Source organism: Pituophis catenifer, unplaced genomic scaffold (genome assembly GCF_029215685.1).
Source record: "Pituophis catenifer annectens isolate HBS135680 unplaced genomic scaffold, rPitCat1.0.hap2 SCAF_8, whole genome shotgun sequence".
In the NCBI taxonomy this organism is placed as follows: domain Eukaryota; kingdom Metazoa; phylum Chordata; class Lepidosauria; order Squamata; family Colubridae; genus Pituophis; species Pituophis catenifer.
Genome location: NW_027256888.1, coordinates 65,722,697 through 65,741,548, shown reverse-complemented (window position 1 = coordinate 65,741,548; position 18,852 = coordinate 65,722,697). Strand labels below are relative to the sequence as shown.

General features: G+C 37.6%; 1 protein-coding gene across 1 annotated transcript in view; it reads right to left on the bottom strand.

The window, feature by feature from the left end:
• Positions 1-18,852, bottom strand: part of UNC5C (unc-5 netrin receptor C) — a 364,758-nt gene that overhangs the window by 111,751 nt on the left and 234,155 nt on the right. The gene's annotated exons all lie outside the window — the stretch shown is intronic.

Genomic DNA, 18,852 nt, shown 5'->3' with positions numbered 1-18,852 from the left:
ACATTAGTTGGGCATCAAATAGCTTTTAAACTGGATCATGCTTTCTCATTCTTAAAAAACAATACTTTTCACATAGTGTAAAGTCATGCTACCGATTGCAAAGATCATAGATATCTAATATAATATACCCCAAGCTTGCACTTTAATTATAACTTCTAGAACCTACACAAGATTTACAACATGCTGAGTAGCCTTCATTTACTGATCCATACTGTGATTTTAAATTACAGTGCGATACTGAGTGACAAAGAAAAAACACAGCTCTTCCCATTGTTGATAAAATATTTATTCATACATTTCATATCCAAGGGTTTGCTATAGACAGTTGCTATTGTTTCAGTTATTAGATTTGAGTCTATTTTTTATTTTTTATTATATTTTTAGGTATTGGGTCTACATTAAAGCCTATATTTGCTTTAAAATGCCTGTGACAATTTGAACTTCCTTTTTTCTGTTCTTGGGCTTTCTCTTTTTAGAAGAAATGAACTGTTGTAATTGCTGTTGCTTAGTTTATATTCTTGTGATCTTCTTGAATTGCCCTCAGCAGTTGCTAACATGCTGTCTTCTCTGTAAGTGAGGAGTCATAAGTAGCTTAGAGCCTAGATAATGTCAACAAAGCTAATGGAATAGGGAAGAGAGGGCATGTATACAGCATTCTGTCTGCCAATCAGGAAAAAACCCTAAGGTTGGAGAGTTGCCTGAATGAAGCCAAGCTGTGAGTGTCCTGTCTGAAGCCTAAATGAGGATCCAGGTGTGAGTCTACACTCTAAACCAATGTGATGAGAGTCTTCAAAAGCATTCCCTTCCTTTGAGGGAATGGAAGAATTTCATTTCTACTTGCTTGTGGAAGGGATGTTTTCTGACATGTGGCCCTTCCTTTCAGCTTAAAAGTAAAGGTAAAAGTTCCCCTTGCACATATGTGCTAGTCGTTCTTGACTCTAGGGGGCAGTGCTCATCTCCGTTTCAAAGCCGAAGAGCCAGCGCTGTCCAAAGACGACTCCGTAGTCATGTGGCCGGCATGACTAAACACCAAAGGTGCACAGAACGCTGTTACCTTCCCACCAAAGGTGGTCCCTATTTTTCCACTTGCATTTTTTATGTGCTTTCAAACTCTAGGTTGGCAGAAGCTGGGACAAGTAATGGGAGCTCACCCTGCATTAGGGATTCGAACCGCTGAACTGCCAACCTTTCTGATCAACAAGCTCAGTGTCTTAGCCACTGAGCCACCATGTTCCTTCCTTTCAGATTAATGTATACCTTTTCTTTTTTTAGCAATAGCCTTTTTAACCTACTTCATCTTTTCATATAAGGCATACTTGACGAGCACAGAGCAGATTAGACATACAACTCTTTTTTTTTTCTTTTTATTGTCATTGTACATGTATACACAGTATACCCATACAATGAAATTCCCTAATACCCAAAGACCAGGTCCAACACACATAACAATCCCCAAACACATTCCCACCCACCACAATTCCCCACCCCTAAACCACCCAAACATCCACACAACAGACCAAGTAATGCTGTCCAACAGCTCACTGATGGTGGCCCTTTAGTTCATTGTTGAATGCAATTATATCTCTGGGATAAAAACTATTCAAAAAAACGTGTGGTCCGAATTTTAATTGTTCTGTATCTTCTGCCAGAAGGCAACAGTCCAAAAAGATTGTAAGCAGGATGGGAAGAGTCTCTGAGAATGTTATGCAACTTTCTCAAACAGCGAGATTCAAAGATGTCGTCCAGGGCTGGTAGCTGGAACCCAATAATATTCTGGGCAGTTTTAATGATTCTCTGTAGAGCTTTTTTGTCTGCTACAGAGCTGCTCCCATACCATGCAAGAATGCAGTATGTCAGGACACTCCCAATGGTGCTGCGATAGTAGGACAGAAGTAGATGCTGAGATAGATTTATCTTCCTGAGCATTCTCAGGAAGTACAGCCTCTTCTGTGCCTTCTTCACAAGTATGTTAACATTCATAGTCCATGAGAGGTCCTCCGAGATACAAATGCCCAGAAATTTAAAACTACCAACCCTCTCCACCTCCTCACCATTTATATACAATGGTAAATGTACATCTCTCTTCCTCCTGAAGTCAATTATAAGTTCTTTAGTTTTTTTGGTGTTAAGTGTAAGATTATTTTCTTTACACCACAATGTCAGCCCTTGTACTTCCTTTCTGTAAGCAGACTCATTGTTCTTATTAATGAGCCCCACCACTGTTGTGTCATCTGCAAATTTAATAATTGCGTTGGTTTATACAATGGGGTGCAGTCATGTGAGGGGCTCCTGTGCTTAGTATCAGAGTAGAGGAATGGTGAGATCCCATCCTTACTGACTGTGGCCTATCTGTCAGAAAATTGTTTATCCACAAACAAATCCTCTGATTTATACCCAAATTGGACATTTTAAGAAACAACCTGTTGGGTAAAATGGTGTTAAAGGCAGAGCTATAATCCACAAATAACAACCTCGCATATGTCCCCTGTTGTTCCAAAATGATTCAGTACAGTATGGACAACAATAGACATAGCATCGTCAGTTGATCTATTACTCCTGTATGCAAATTGGTATGGGTCCAAAGTAGATGGAAAACTAACCTTAATATAGTTCAACACCAGCCTTTCAAAACATTTCATGATAACAGATGTTAAAGCTACTATAATCATTAAGGCATACCACTACTGTCTGCTTAGGGACTGGCACTATAATGGATGTATCTGCATCTAGGTATATTCTTCTAAAAATTCTTATCACTTTTATTGCCTATACAGCAAGTTCTTCAAATTAACACTTGCAAAGTTCCTAAAATAAAGCTAAGTAAATATATATTTAATATATATTTACATATAATAATATACATTTATATATTTAAATGTATTCTTTGCTTGCTCTCATATTATAGAAAGCAAGCAAGGTATTTATGAAGGAAATACTTTGCTTGCTTGTGTATTATGTTGCATGCATGAGTGAGTGTGCCAGATGATAATTCACAGTCCCTAGATAGATGATATAAGCCAGAAGTACTTGGACATATGCTCTGGATCCTACGAATCAAATGTTTTAGGTCACAATTTAACCTTAAGCTATTTTAGTCTGTGTTCGCAATTTTTCCCCCCTCTTTTGTACAAGGGTTTCTTATTCGGAGTTCAGGAGTCAAGTTTTGTTGCCCCTGGCTCCAAAGACAAAGGGCCTAAAGTCTGTCTTTACAGTTGGAAAATTGTGTTCTGCAAAAGCACTGATTACAGAAAGCACACAGTGTGAAGCAGACTATTGTAGAATTGTTAAAAGCATCAAAACCCACATAAATGTGTTGGCAGTAAATGTGTCTCCGGTTCATAGGCTACAGTAGTCACAGAAGTGGAAATAAAGATTATTACAGTTGACAAAAGAGAGAGAAAAAAAGCAGGGATGCATCCTGAAACATGCCACTTCCAATAGGATAACAGACACACACACACACACACACACACACACACACACACTTAATTTAATTTAATTAATTAAATTTATATGCCGCCCTCTCCGAAGACTCAGGGCGGCTCACAATACATTTTAAAAAATAATTATAAAAAAACACTGAAAAATTAAAAACATTAAAAACTCATTCACGCCATTCATGGCCGGATCTCTCTCTCTCATACACACACACACGCACAAGTTATGATATAAGGCTAGCTAGCTACCTTCCTAACAACTAAGTCAGTGGTGGGTTTCTACCGGTTTGCCCCGATTCAGGCAAACTGGTAGCGGTGGCAGGAGGCTCCGTCCGCCCGCCCGGACGTCATCACAGACACTCTATGCATGCGCAGAAGGTTCTGCACATGCACAGAAGCGCTGTGTGCGCATGAAGCATGCGCTAACAGTTCCAAACTGGTAGCGAAGGTAAGTGAAACCCACTAGCGAACTAAGTCCAAAAATCTAGATGAAATAAAATAGAGCAATAAAGCAATTAATGTAGCAAACTTCCCTGCCAAATCTTTACCAGAATCAGAAATCTTATGACATTATCTTAAGACAGCCTTGTAAAATACTGTCGTCCATTGGCATCTGTTTCATGGAAGTTGCATGGAAGACGTTTTAGGAGTAAAGTTAGAAACACATTTTAGAGACTTATTCACATTCAAAAAGATTTGAGTATCAGTAAAAATACCTAAAAGAACTAATGGGTTGGGGGAGATGGCAAGAAGATTTATTGCCAGATTCTAATGTGTGATGAAAGTAGGAAGAATTTTCTGGCACTAGATTTTTGTTCCCCAGGAAAATACTGAATGTCATTTTAGTTAAAGTAGATGTAAAAATAGATGTAGAAGTACACAAAAAGGGTATATTTATTTTATCTTTTTGTTAGATTTCTCTACATCAGAAATGTAGACAGTTTATGCATCATCTAAGAGATGAATAATTACAAATCAGTTGTCATTTGAACAAAAGATCAGACCCAGATATTGATACAAAAAACCCTCTTATTGTAGAGGGTAGTAGTTAATTCACCCATTTTTCAAAAATGTTAACCTAATATAACCTTAATTTTACTATAATTCATAGCTGTTGAGTTTTTCAGGGAAATATTTGTCTGTTAGTGTTGATTATTTTGGTTTGGTGGTACACCGGATCATGAGATTTTCTTTCTTTGTAGAACAACTGTATTGTGAGAATTGTTGGCAGCATGTAACACAGTTAATTAACATTATTAGGTAGACCACACTTTTGTGTAAATCACAGACACCTTTATTTTATGCTGCTTAACTTAATTGCTAGATTTGAATTTAGCAGAAAATTCTTCTCAGGCACTTGATACAATACAACTAGGTAACCATTTCCCTATTTAAAATTAGGCTGTACTCAACTTCAAGCTGACTCTGGGCAATTCACAATATAACAAGCAATAATTTATGCAAAACAAAACAAGGAGCCTGGATAGCTCTGCAGACAAGGCACTGCAATTTAACACAAGCTGTCTGCAATTAAAGTAAGTTTGAATCTTGCCAGGCTCACGGTTGACTCAGCCTTCCATCCTTTCTAAGGTAGGTAAATTGAGGACCCAGTTGTGGGGGCAATAAGCTGACTTTGTATAAATATACAAAAGGATGAAGGCTATTGCTTAACACACTGTAAGCTGCCCTGAGCCTCCGGAGAAGGGTGGCACATAAATCAAATTAAAAAAAAAAAAAGATGTGATTCAGTTTTTTTTTACAGCCCTGTAATCCTTTTTTATTGGGGTGGAGTCAGAGCAACTGAAAAAACTGAGCATTTATTGGCCGGATGCCCTTCCTGATGCCTATGTAGAGTTCACAGTAGATATTTTCTCTTTGCGCCCTGATAGAGAAACATCTGTCACTCACTAAGATTGAACTCTCAACCTTTTGAATGGGAGGCAAACATCTTCATCTCTAGGCCACCATGCTGTCCCTTACTTCAGCTTCTAGTCTCACCAAATTTTAAGGACATACACAATTAATTGTTATATTTATACAATTTCACATTACTCTAACATTGTAAGTCAGTATGAGCTCTGTTAAAAACAGTAGCAATTTCAAACTCTAACACTGAAACAAACAGAGAGACAGTTTTCCGCAACAACTTGCGGAATCATCAGATAGTGTCTGGGCTCACACAATGTGATACAACACAGTGTGCATTGTTTGGACTCAGACGTATTGTGTTGCTGAAGCCAGCCATTATGTTTTTTAAAGACCTTTTTATGGCTTACCAGACTGCAGCAATAAAGTTCACTATGGTTTATTCAATTGACTTAATACAAATTGTGTGAACACAGCTTGTAACATCTTGTTTGGTTGCGGCTTTGCTTGCATTTCATTTCCTTTTTCTAAAAACAAACAAATAAATCAACAAAATGTATTATTCTTGGCATTTTATCCTTCAAGCTGTGAACTATTTTGCATAAATAATACTTCATAATAGCATTTTGTGAAATTAAAACACTCAAAGTGTGCTGCTGTGATTTAAAGGAAGCAACACAAGAAAAACTAAAGGAATATATAGTACATTTGAAAAACCTAAGAAGGTGCGGTGTTACACCCTGCTTTCCTCTGAAGAGCTATTTTGATTCCAAAAAAGGTCCCATATATGTTATTTCTTCTGTTTCTTCTGAGTATGGTTTTATTTCGAACTGCAGTTGTCTCTCAGGTAATGCTTTTTACCTATTTTCCCAGAACTACCTTTAAAAGGTGAGAGCAACAATTCAATAAGAACCATCTTATGGCTACAAACCTGATCCCTAACTATGTTGGGAAATGGCCTTGCTATTCTTCCTATGCAGACTGCAGTTTCTAATTATTTGCTCAAGACAAGAAACAGATGGACAGATGGTCCATAATAACAGCATTATGATGCCTTAAATGTTCCACTCTCAGCTTTTTGTTGGGGTTATTTCAGATCATTACAACAAGAAACAGCTTTTTAGTGTTTTTAAGCACTAGTTGCCTTCTAGCTGTTACAAATTATCTCTCTTCTTTTCCTTGCTGGGCTCTTTCTTGTTAGAAATTTTCAAGCGTAGGCTAAACAATCATTGCACAAAGTTGTCCTTAATACCCTGCATAAACTGGAGTATAGGCCCTATGAGAATGTCTTCGATTGTACAATCTTCAGTTGTGCAACGTATCATCCTACCATCATCAGTTGTTTTGAACGAGGTGCGTAGTGCTACTTAACTTTAGAAGCCTATCCACTTGCACGTTCGCTACATTTCCAAAAACCAGCTTTCATTTTGACAAAAAGCCAAATTTCAATAGTAATTAAGACCTTCAGCTCCAATCAGTATAAAGTAGTCAGTGCATCCAATGCTGTGGCTCAGTTATCATGGGTATTTATGATTGGAAAACATCATGATTTATTCATAGAATTTTATGAGCCTCTTTAGAAAAGCTACACAATGCCTTTTGATTAGTAGTGCTAGGAAGGCTGGCTGTCAGAAGCATCCAAGGCTCTGCTCTTGCTTCAACCCACTAAGATACTCAATGCACCATTAAAGAACTGCTTCATTTCTAGCTTACCTGCTTGTATGTAATTCTTTATGCAGCTTTAGGCAATCACGGCAAAAAGCAGTATAAAGAGAGTTAGCTCAAATGGTATGTTAATATTTAAAAATGTTATGTAAACTTGTTAATGTTAGCAATATTCCTTAAAATACAAATATAGCGTGTTAACAAGTCTCAACTTATCTCTGCTGAGAACATACACTTGGCTTACAATCGCAATGTGTTAGCAAAACATGTATAGCATCCTTCTGGTCTTGCCACAGTAGTTTGCTTGATTCGAAAAACAGCAAGTCAAACTAAATGACTGAATGCAAATATATCACTTCAGTAACTAGGGCTGAGAGTTTTTTCATCTGTGTCCCAAATCAGCAAACTAAAACTTATCACCATTTGTCCATGAGGTTGAAACCACTAGTACACGGGTGTCAAACTCAATTTCATTGAGGGCCGCATCAGGGTTATGTTTGACCTGGGGGGGGGGCATGACTGGGGCGGGCGTGGCGAGCTCGACGTTACTTGTGTCCGGGGCACCTGTGGTGAACAAGTGCTAAGGCAGGACTTCCCTCAGACCCTCCTTCACTCTCATTATAACCTACCTTCCTTCCTCCCTTCCTCCCTCCCTTCCTTCCTTCCTTCCTTCCTTCTCTTCTTTTTTCCTTCCCTCTTCATTCATTCTCCTTTTGTTTTGTTTTTAATTTGTTTTGCTAGCACTTGGAGCCCGTTTTCACCGGCAGAGGGCTTCAGGAGGCCATTGCAGCCAAAAATGGAGCCCAGGAGGGCCACATGCGGCCCTCCCAAGCTCCATTTTTGCTGGCAGAGGCACCATAGGCCAGTCCTTCGCTGTTTCCAGGATGGCCCCGTGAGTACCCCATAGGCCGGATCGGCCCATGGGCCTTGAGACTGACACCTCTGCACTAATACGACAACCCTTCCTTGGTGTGCTAACGAAAATTGAATTTAATAAAACATCTGTACAGTGTGATATTGTAGGTTATATAGGATATGTTTTCCTTTGTGATTATCTTTGCAAATCCTGTAAAAATCGTATCTTTGTTCTTCATGTGAATGCTTCATACAGACAATTATATCTGTGAAGGACATTCTTGTGCGATTATTTTATTGTTGCTTCTATAGAAACAAACAAAAGGACTTTTGATTTAGTAGTAGCAGCTATGCTGGTTCTTTTTTTAAATGGATCAGAGACCTACCTATTCAAGCATCATCTTAACTCCATCCCTGTTCTTTAGAAAAAATGTTTTCTGCTTCTGATTAGATGGTTTAATATTGGTTTCAGGGGTGGGTTCTACTTACCTTTACTACCTGTTCTCAACGGGACCGCACATGCGCCCTTCACTCACGCGCTCTTCTGCACATGCGCAGAAGTGTTCTGATGACATCGGGGTTGGTGGTCCCGCCGGTTTTACTACTGGTTCTATAGAACCGGTGTGAACCGGGGGCAACCCACCACTGATTGGTTTGTATATACGCAATCACAAAAAAAGAAAACCTGTCTACATACCATCTGCTCAGAACTCTTCTTGAATAAGTTTCACAAAACAGGTAGGTAAACTTTGATCTGGGCCTCAATATCTTTTTCTGGGTCCTTGAAGCCCTCCTCCCCCTGAATTTTACAGATCATTGGATTTTTAAGGAATGATAGCTAAAAATCAGCAATGGAGATTCAAAACATGAAAAATTTAAAACCATCCAAAATATCTTCCAAAATTTAAATCTTCTTTTGCATCTTTGACCACTTCACTCTGCATCAATGTCCTCTGTGTCCTTCAAGAACCTATCAAATTTAGCATGAACTCCAGGGGGATGTCCCCTCTGTGAGCATGGTGATGGTGATGAGAAGGTCAGGAAAAAACTAAACAAACCAGGAACCATTGGTTCTCATAAACTGAAAGTATATCAGCAAGATATCAATAATGCTGACCATTAATTAGAGTTTCTGCTTAATTAGAATTTAAAAATCACTTCAACTCTTTATATACTGTTTATCCTTTGTAGAGAACATCCTAAGCATATTACATGGATCAGCTTTCTCTTTCCTTCCTTTTACAGGTAATCCTTGACTTACAACAGTTCATTTACCATATTTTTTAGGAGTATAAAATGCACCGGTGTATAAGATGCACCTTAGTTTTTGGGGAGGAAAATAAGAAAAAAGCTGATTGGCAGGTGGATCGGCCTCCGGAATACCCCCAATCAGCTGTTCCCAGAGGTGAATTTTAGCAACAGGTTCCTTGGTTGTGAGCTCTGTGCCTTGCTTTCTTTTGCTTTTTTTTCTGCCTCTGAAACGTCCGAAACTCCATTTCAGAAAAAACTTTCTTTTCTGCCTCTGAAAGCCTCTGAAACAGAGCTTCAGAAAAAAAGCCTCTGACGCTCTGTTTGGGGGCTTCTTTTCTGAAGCTCTGTTTGGGGGCTTTTCTGAAGCTTCATTTCTGATGCTTTTTTCAGCCTCTGAAACCTCCATTTGAGAAGCTGGACGGGGCTGCATTCGGAATATAAGACACACCCAGATTTTCACCCTCTTTTTTGGGAGAAAAAGGTGCATCTTATACTCCGAAAAAATACGTAGTTACCAAAGTTACAACAGCACTGAAAAAAGTGGCTTATGACCATTTCCCACACTTATGACTGTTGCAGCATCCCCATGGTCATATGGTCAAAATTCACATGCTTGGCAAGTCACTCATTTTTATGACGGTTGCAGTGTCATTGAGTCATGTGATCACATTTTGTGACCTTCTGACAAGCAAAGTCAACAGGGAAGCCAGATTCACTTAACAACCGTGTTACTAACTTAGCTGCAATGATTCACTTAACAATTGTGGCAAAAAAGGCTGTAAAATGAGGCAAAATTCACTTAACTGTCTCGCTTAGCAACATAAATTTTGGGTCAATTTTGGTCATCAGTCGAGGACTACCTATATCTGCATTTCTTTATATGTTATAGTTAATTTAGTTTATACTTTCTATTTTTCCCTCAGTAGAAATGTGTCTGCTAGGTTAAGAACATAAATCTAGTTATTGGGGCAGCTTGTCAAGGTACATGATTTGTTTCACCCCATGAAATCATAGTTGGGAAGTGAAATCATTTGGGAAGTGGGAAGGAAACTGTCCTTCTATGTCCTTACCAGAGTTCCAAGCTTATGTGTACTTGCTGGGAAAACTTAACATCTTTAGTCAGCTTGGTAGTTCTACATGCTGAGTGATTATAATAGTATACCATTAAACAGGTCTGCTAGGAAAAAAGTTATCAAATTGAGCATTCCTTGCACACTATGAAACCACTAATATGAAAACAAAAAGAAGTAAAAAAAATGAGATAATTGTTTCATCTAGTGCCTAGCAGATGAGTACTGGCATCAGTCATCCATTTTTATACATAAAACTCACAAATGAATAACTGCCAGTAACCTCTGAGAAAAATCCAGGAAATTGCAAATTTGCATGCATTAATAAATTTGCATAAATTCAAACACCAGGGCTCAGAAGCATGTGCTTTTCATTTAAAGTTATGTCATAACAAACTTAATTGCAGGGGATTAATTGTAGGAGTTCACAGAACGCTCAACAAGAGTTGCGTACTGTATAAACAGCTAGTAATTAAAATTGTTAATGAAATGCCTTGTATTTTCATTTGCAGCTCTGGTTTGGTTGTTTTCCATGGTGGAGAACAATAAAGCCACAGAATTTGGGAGCACTGGGACTTATTCATCCATCATGTACATCTTTATTTCCAAAATGATGTAAAGACATAACAGAATTTTCTTTCCTTGGGGAAAGGTCATAGTTAAGATTTTTATATTTATTATCCTAGTATTTCTTAATGGGATTGGGAAGTATTTCTGACTGAAATCAAACAATGGTATACAAATGATAGCAGACTATGCTGCCATAATGCTTACGTGCATTTGAAGGTTTCATGCTGTTTTGAAATTGATGCCTATGTATGTACTTGAAAAGAATGTTTACTAAGGATAAAAAATGGAGAAGTTTAAGGCATGCACATGCTGGTAGATAGATAGTGGATAATATGTATTCTGTTGTGAAAAATGAATGCTTGTCAATAGAACTGCATAGGATAATGCTTCAACCCATTTTGTTATATGAAAATGAGTATAACAGGACAAAAATAAAAGTTGAATGTGTATTGGGAATTGGGGTATGTTAGAATTATATTAATGTTATATCAAGAAGAGATAAAACAAGAAAGATTGGAAGAAGAATAAAGAGATACCTAACAAATGTGCATTGAATACAAAAGAGACCACAGAAGTTTGTTGAGATTATTTGTTCATACAGAGAAAATTCAGTTCTACAGTTCTACAGAGGAATTACTGAGTCTGTCATCTGCACCTCTATAACTGTCTGGTTTGGATCTGCAACCCAACAAGACAGACACAGACTTCAGAGGATAATTAGAACTGCAGAAAAAACAATTGCTACCAACCTGCCTTCCATTGAGGACCTGTATACTGCATGAGTCAAAAAGAGGGGTGTGAAAATATTTACAGACCTCTTGCATCCTGGACATAAACTGTTTCAACTCCTACCCTCAAAACGATGCTATAGAGCACTGCACACCAGAACAACTAGACACAAGAACAGTTTTTCCCCTAATGCCATCACTCTGCTAAACAAATAATTTTCTCAACACTGTCAAACTATTCACTAAGTCTGCATTACTATTACTATTAATCTTCTCATCGTTTCTATCACCCATCTCCTCCCACTTATGATTGTATGACTGTAACTTGTTGCTGTATCCTTATGATTTATAGATTGTTTCCCAGTATGATTTGATTGCTTATAGGTACCCTATGACTATAATTAAGTGTTGTACCTTATGATTCTTAACGAATGTATCTTTTCTTTTTATGTACACTGAGAGCATATGCACCAAAGACAAGTTCCTTGTGTGTCCTATCACACTTGGCCAATAAAGAATTCTAATCTAATCTAATCTAATCTAATCTAATCTAATCTAATCTAATCTAATCTAATCTAATCTAATCTACTTGAATGAAGACTGAATTTATCTCTATTTCTCTCACACACAAACAATGAAGACAGAAATATGTATTGGTTAAAAGGAAAGGGAAAGTCAATAAAATGGACTGAATGATGTGATTCTCAAGGGTTAGAAGAGAAGTTTAAACAAAAAATAATATATGAATCAGTGTATGGATATGACAGAAACAATCGTTTGCAAGAATGGAAAAAGTATTCAGGAAAACAGATAGTTTATTGATTGATTAGTCTGACAATCAGATCAAATGCAATACAAAAAATAAAATACTGCGTAGAAGTCCAGGATAACATGTATAAAAGGAACCATGTGTGTTAAATACAAAGAATCAACATTCAGGTAAATATATCACCTTTACAATCTGTTTGATATAATGGGTCCTTGGCAAACTGCCTTAGCTATAAACGTAGCAGTTCAGTTCTGCTCACCATATATAGAACAAAACCCATGCAGAATAATAGTGAATAATATTTAATTATATTTCTCCACCTCTCACTATTTTATGTTTTAATTTCTTTGCCTTATTGTTTCCTGCTTTTTTTCTGTGTTTTTCCTCCATAATGTTGCTTACCGTGAAACAAAATTGAGTGGGTATGTATTATTATTTTTTTGTCCTGGGGGGGGGACGGGACATATTTGTGGGCTTCTAGAATGTGATCCCATTTTTATTCAGGCACTTCAAAGAGCTTTTATTCAAGCACTTCACAGTAGACACTATATTTTTGCTATACAAAAATTAGTAAATAGGGTCCATGTGTAAAAAGGGAAGAGACGCTTCCAAGGAAAACAAATGACGTAAGAGTCTAAATCCAAAGAACCTAGTTATAGATAAAAATCTGTCTTGCATAAATTGTTTTTTTTTTTTTTACAGTTACACACTATTTTTACACTTATGGAAGTTTTCTGGAAATATTCTAGTGGACACATTAGAAAGAAATAGAAATGTTTTGCTAAAACAAAATGATTGCTATCACATAGCTACTATTTGTCTTTACACATTTGCTGAAATTGTCCATTTGTTTATTTATTTATTTATTTTATTTTATTAAATTTTTATACTGCCCTTCTCCCGAAGGACTCAGGGCGGTGTACAGCCAAAAATAAAACCCACAACTATATGAAAATTAAAAGACAATTTAAAAATATTAAATAATTTGGCCGAAAAAGCTAAAATAGAAACCACCCTTTAAAACAGCATTTAGGCCAGCCCTGCTTGGTGAAACAATAGCGTTTTGAGGGTGCGGCGAAAGGTGCGAATGTCAGGGATCCTACGAATCTCCGGGGCCAGCTCATTCCAGAGGGCAGGTGCCCCCGCAGAGAAGGCTCTCCCCCTGGGGGTCGCCAGTCAACATTGTTTGACCGACGGCACCCTGAGGAGTCCCTCTCTGTGGGAGCGTACTGGTCGATGGGAGGCTATCGGTGGCAGAAGGCGGTCTAGTAAGTACCCGGGTCCTAAGCCATGGAGCACTTTAAAGATGGCAACCAACAATAAATCAGAAGGGTTGGATTCACATAAATGCTAAACCCTAAACGATATCTTACAAATCACATTGGTTTATCATAATTATTCAGATCCAAACAACCTATACTCAGAGCACCATGGTAACCTAGCAATTGTGATGGATATATTTGAACCTGTATACCTAAGAGGAGAGGAGAAACCCAATCAACTTTAAACTGTGGTTAAGCTAGCTATGACTTTGCATCTCTTTCTGTGCTAACGTTCCTTGGGATTAACAAAACAAGTAAAAAATAAAGTTCGACATAAATAGCAACCTTAGTTGTTGTTATCAATGCATCAAATCTGTATATTTTATTCAGTGGTGAAATTCATTTTTTTTACTACCGGTTCTGTGGGCATGGCTTGTTGGGCGTGGTGTGGCTTGTTGGGCATGGCTTAGGGGGTGTGGCAGGGGAAGGATACTGCAAAATCTCCATTCCCACCCCATTCCAGGAGAAGGATACTGCAAAATCTCCATTCCCTCCCCACTCCAGGGGAAGGATACTGCAAGATCTCCATTCCCACACCACTCCAGGGGAAGATACTATTAAATCCCCATTTCCACCCCACTCCAGGAGAAGGATATTGCAAAATCTCCATTCCCACCCCACTCTGGGGCCAGTCAGAGGTAGTATTTGCTGATTCTCCAAACTACTCAAAATGTCCGCTACTGCTTCTCCGAACTGCTCAAAATTTCTGCTACTGATTCTCCAGAACCTGTCAGAACCTGCTGGATTTCACCCCTGATTTTACTGGTCAAATAGAACAGCAAATGAATGTTGAAAATGATTTCTTACAAACATGAAATCAAACTTTTAAATAAATAGACCTGAGGAGATTTCATTCAGGAGTATACAATAAACAGTGAAGTAATTGAAGTTCTAGTGTAAACTTACATGGAAGCCAAACATTTATTTTCATTGGGTAGTTGGAGGAAATGCCTAAAATGTTCAAACATACAATGCTTATAATGTTCAGGCTAGGACTTTCTCTTTTTTTTGTCATTTTTGTCATTTAGGCTAAAGAAAGCAAAATAGTTGAAGCAAGTAAAATTTCAGATGAAATGCTGAAATGCTGACATACCATTTTAACATAGATTTTCACGAATTACCTTGTAAGTGATATGTTTGTATGTTTAAAATAGCTACTTCTTTTGAAACCTGAATAAAATATAGCATATTTCCTCAGATGTTATTTTGAAGCTTCACATGAAACAAAAAAAGGGGTGATATGGGGCAAATTTAGCACTACTAAAATGATAGCAAGCAAGAAATCTCATCACTTGACATGTTAACATTAGTGTTGTTTGTGTAATTAATTATCTGAATAGCAAATCATTCTGTGATCTCAAGAAGCTCTGCTTCTGTCACCATTGTTGTTGATTTGGTTCATTCCTATCAGCACTATTTAAAACTTGAGAATAACTTGGAACTTTATTCCAAAAACTTTGGGATAAAGAGTTGAAAAACTATATAAATAAATATATTGTTAGAGAAAACTTTGTAGAGGTGGTGTATACAAAATTGAGTAGCCTTTATTCCAATCCCAAATCATTCTTATCTCATTTTTCTGCTGACATGATCTGCCCTAGTTATGTTTTATTATTGATTTTACTCTGATAATTCTAATCAGCATAGTCAGAACATATATCTGGAGGGATATGAAGACTTCCTTATGTAGTTATGATACATGGTATTATCTATTTTACCACATCTGGAATTTAATATTTAGCTCCTAAATAACTTCATATTCATTTCTTAGTCCTGAGTCATTAGGGATATCATTTTCAAGGCAAATGTAGAATGAGAAGATAATGATCTGATGGAGGAGAAGCGAAGATCAAACAAATGACAGCATCCAAAATAGGGTTTTGCATGCTTTGAAAATGATACCAAATGAATTATATTAAAGGCATAATCCTTTAATTAACAAACTCTCTGAAGAAACTTCAGTTTTTGGATTTTAGATAGGAGTCTGAAAAAGGGCACCAATTCTTTCAAGAGGAATTGCAGTGATGTTCTTGCTTTAAAGGAAGCAGATTTATCCAAAAATGAGGTGGAAAACATAGGTATTTAATAAAAAGAAATATATACAAGGAAGTCCATTTGGGACCTTACAAAAATTGTTCAGTAGAGTTGAATCTTACTAATGCAATCAAATAATAAAATTAAAATTCATATGATTATGAAAATAAAAACTTTTTTTTTTTAGCATCCTTTGCATCATTTATGAAACATATAACACCCTAAAACAATGTTGGCGAACCTTTTTGGCACCGAGTGCCGAAATGGGATTGTGCGTGCGGGAGAGCCAGAAGCTGGAAGAGCAGCTTCCCAGCGTGCATGCACGCGCGGGGAAGCTGAGCTGCCAGTTTCTGAAGTGCGCATGTGCGCCGGTCACCTGGTCTTCCAGTTTCTGGTACACCTTCCCCCATGAAGACCAGCTGGCCAGTGCACATGTGCGCGCCGGAACCCAGAAGAGCAACGGGTGATGGCTAGCGTGCCCAGAGAGCTGGCTCTGTGTGCCACTTCCGGCACGCGTGCCATAGGTTCACCTCATGGCCTTAAAACAATATCAAGGATACTAATACAACTACTGGGATTCATAACTGCTAGTTTTCAAAGCACAATCTGAACATTTTTCAGACACCGTGCTGTTACTGTTTAGACTGGTAGATAAAAAATAAGTGAATTTAATTTGATGAAGTTTAATGGTGGAGTGTATCATGTATCATCTATCTATCATCTATCTATCATGTATCTATCTATTTATCTATCAATCATTATAAATAATCTTAGTTTGGTTTCTACCATATATTTCCAATCTCAAGATTCTTGGAAACCTGAAACTGGATATAGTGTTTAATTAGGGAAATGTACTATTTTGATAATGGTATAGAACACAGATGTCAGACTTGTGGTGTCATATTGTCATCACGTGACGTATCACAACTTTTTCCCCCTTCATTAAACTGGGGGTGGGCGTGGCTAGCATGACACATCCGGCCTGCCAGCCACAGGTTTGATACCCCTGGTATAGAATGACACTGTATACATTTACTTGCATATAGAACTGAATTTAATATGTCATCCCTTCCCAATGTTTCACTATATACCATGTTTTCCCGAAAGTAAGACCAGATCTTATATTAATTTTTGCTCCAAAAGACGCATTAGGGCTTATTTTCTGGTTCGGTCTTATTTTGGGGGAAATACAGTACTAAATGCATGCATCTGGCTGACAATCTTAATTGGGGCTTATTTTGGGGGTAGGCATCCTGAAAAATCATGCTAGGACTTATTTTCCGATAAGATTTTCCGATTATTTTCAGGGAAACAGAGTAGCATACATTTTGGGATACATCTCCCCATCCCATGCAGCTTATAAACAGTCATCTGGAATTATGGGGATTGTGGTATAATACATCAGGAAAGCACCCAGGTGATCTACAGTGCTGCAAAGATCTACCAATAGCTTTTTGGTCAGCCCGAGAAAGCAATTACAAAAATAAAGAATTCATTCACGAGCAGAAACTTATTTAAGAGATTTATATGACTGACCATCTTAAGTAACTCTGGGTGGCTTCTACTGTACATCTGTGACAAACAGGCTGCACTGCTTGCTTTTCCCTGTCATTCAGTGGCTCTTTATTGTCACATTTGGGGATTCCCTGTGCAGAGCTTTGGAGGATTGTTATAAATATAAAGGAGCAAGGGGAGGAAAGGTCCAAGCTGAGCTCTGAAGCAAAGAAGAATTCTTTGTGACAGAAATCTTGACAGAAGGTGCCAAGAGTTATTCTTACATTGGTTATTCTTGCATTTGACAGCATGGATGTTCTGCATGGATTAAAATAGAGCTGCAAATGACATAGAAGGAAGGGGAAAGGAAATAAGTTTCGAAATTGAGTTTCCTAGAGAGTACTGCCTTGAGCAAACTTCTGGAAAAATACATTCAGTCTCTTATTCCTGGTTCAGTGGATATACATGCTGTTTCTAATGATACAGCTGTTTGGAACCTGGGAATACATCCCACATGTATCTTAGCATTTACGCAAAACTGAAACACTTTGAAGCAGTTAAGGAAAGCCAAAGAATCCCAGAGTGTCTAGGGAAAGCATAGGAGCCCTTTAGTACTGCTTGCCAGAAACACACTGAGAAAATTAGAAATGTAAGGAGGCTTATTTGGCCATTCGTGAACTCACTAAAAATTTGCCCAGCAGGGTTATATATATTATTTATTATTTTATCTTATTTTCAAAATGTGGTTTTGAAAATAAAAAAGATTTTTATTTATTACAACTCCCCCCCCCAAACAAAACAAAACCCCTCTACCACATACATTTTGAAAGTAGCATTTTGATGGAAAATGCATCACTCCCATGGCTTGATTAATGTATCACGATTCAGGGAATGGTGAAGGCACGATAGAAATAAGTAAAATCGACAGAGTGACACAAGGGGTCAGTGGGGAGCCTTACTGAATGTGTTTGCTTCTTCTTAGTTCATGAAATGCAGAGCTGGAAAATAAAGAGAAAATAGCTGGTAGAGTCCCTGCACATACACACATTTCTGGGCTGTTTGGAGATCCTATCCCACTGCTAACTTTGAAAGGAAGGAAGATGTAATAAGTCTCAAAAGTTTCTTTATTGCCTAGCTTTTTGCTTTTTCCTAAGGTTGTTTTCCAGCAAATCAACTTCTTCCAGAAAGGCCATAGCTTGGGAAATGTAATGTTTGCTCCCAAATTTTAAGCATACTCAAATTCATAATCATAGGTTTATTTGTCAAGCATATATAAGATAACAGGTAACAGTATAAACATAATTTGAATACATGAAAAGAGTAAGTAAAAAGGAATATTAGGACAGGGACGGTAAGCACGCTGATGCTCTTATGCACACCCCTTACAGACCTCTTAGGAATGGGGTGAGGTCAACAGTAGACAGTTTAAGGTTAAAGTTTTGATTTGACTTTAATTTCTGAGAGATTAAAGATTTAACTTTAATTTCTGAGAGGCAAGGTGTTTTTAATTCTTGACATGATTATCACAAGGGGGAAAAAATTGGGCAGGAAAGTGAGTCACTGAAGGATGTAAAAAAAACTACTGAACAACTTCAATAACTTCAGAAAATTGCTTATCTTTGTATGCCCTATGAAACCCTGGTTAAATTCATTAGTGTCCCTTTTTTAAGTATCAATAGCCCTGTTAGTTTTTTATAAGAAAATTGATATTTAATCCAGTGAGAATAAGGCACTTTCAAATCTGTCTGTACACTGCAGAGGGCTGTGGGTCAATGGAAAAATATTAACCAG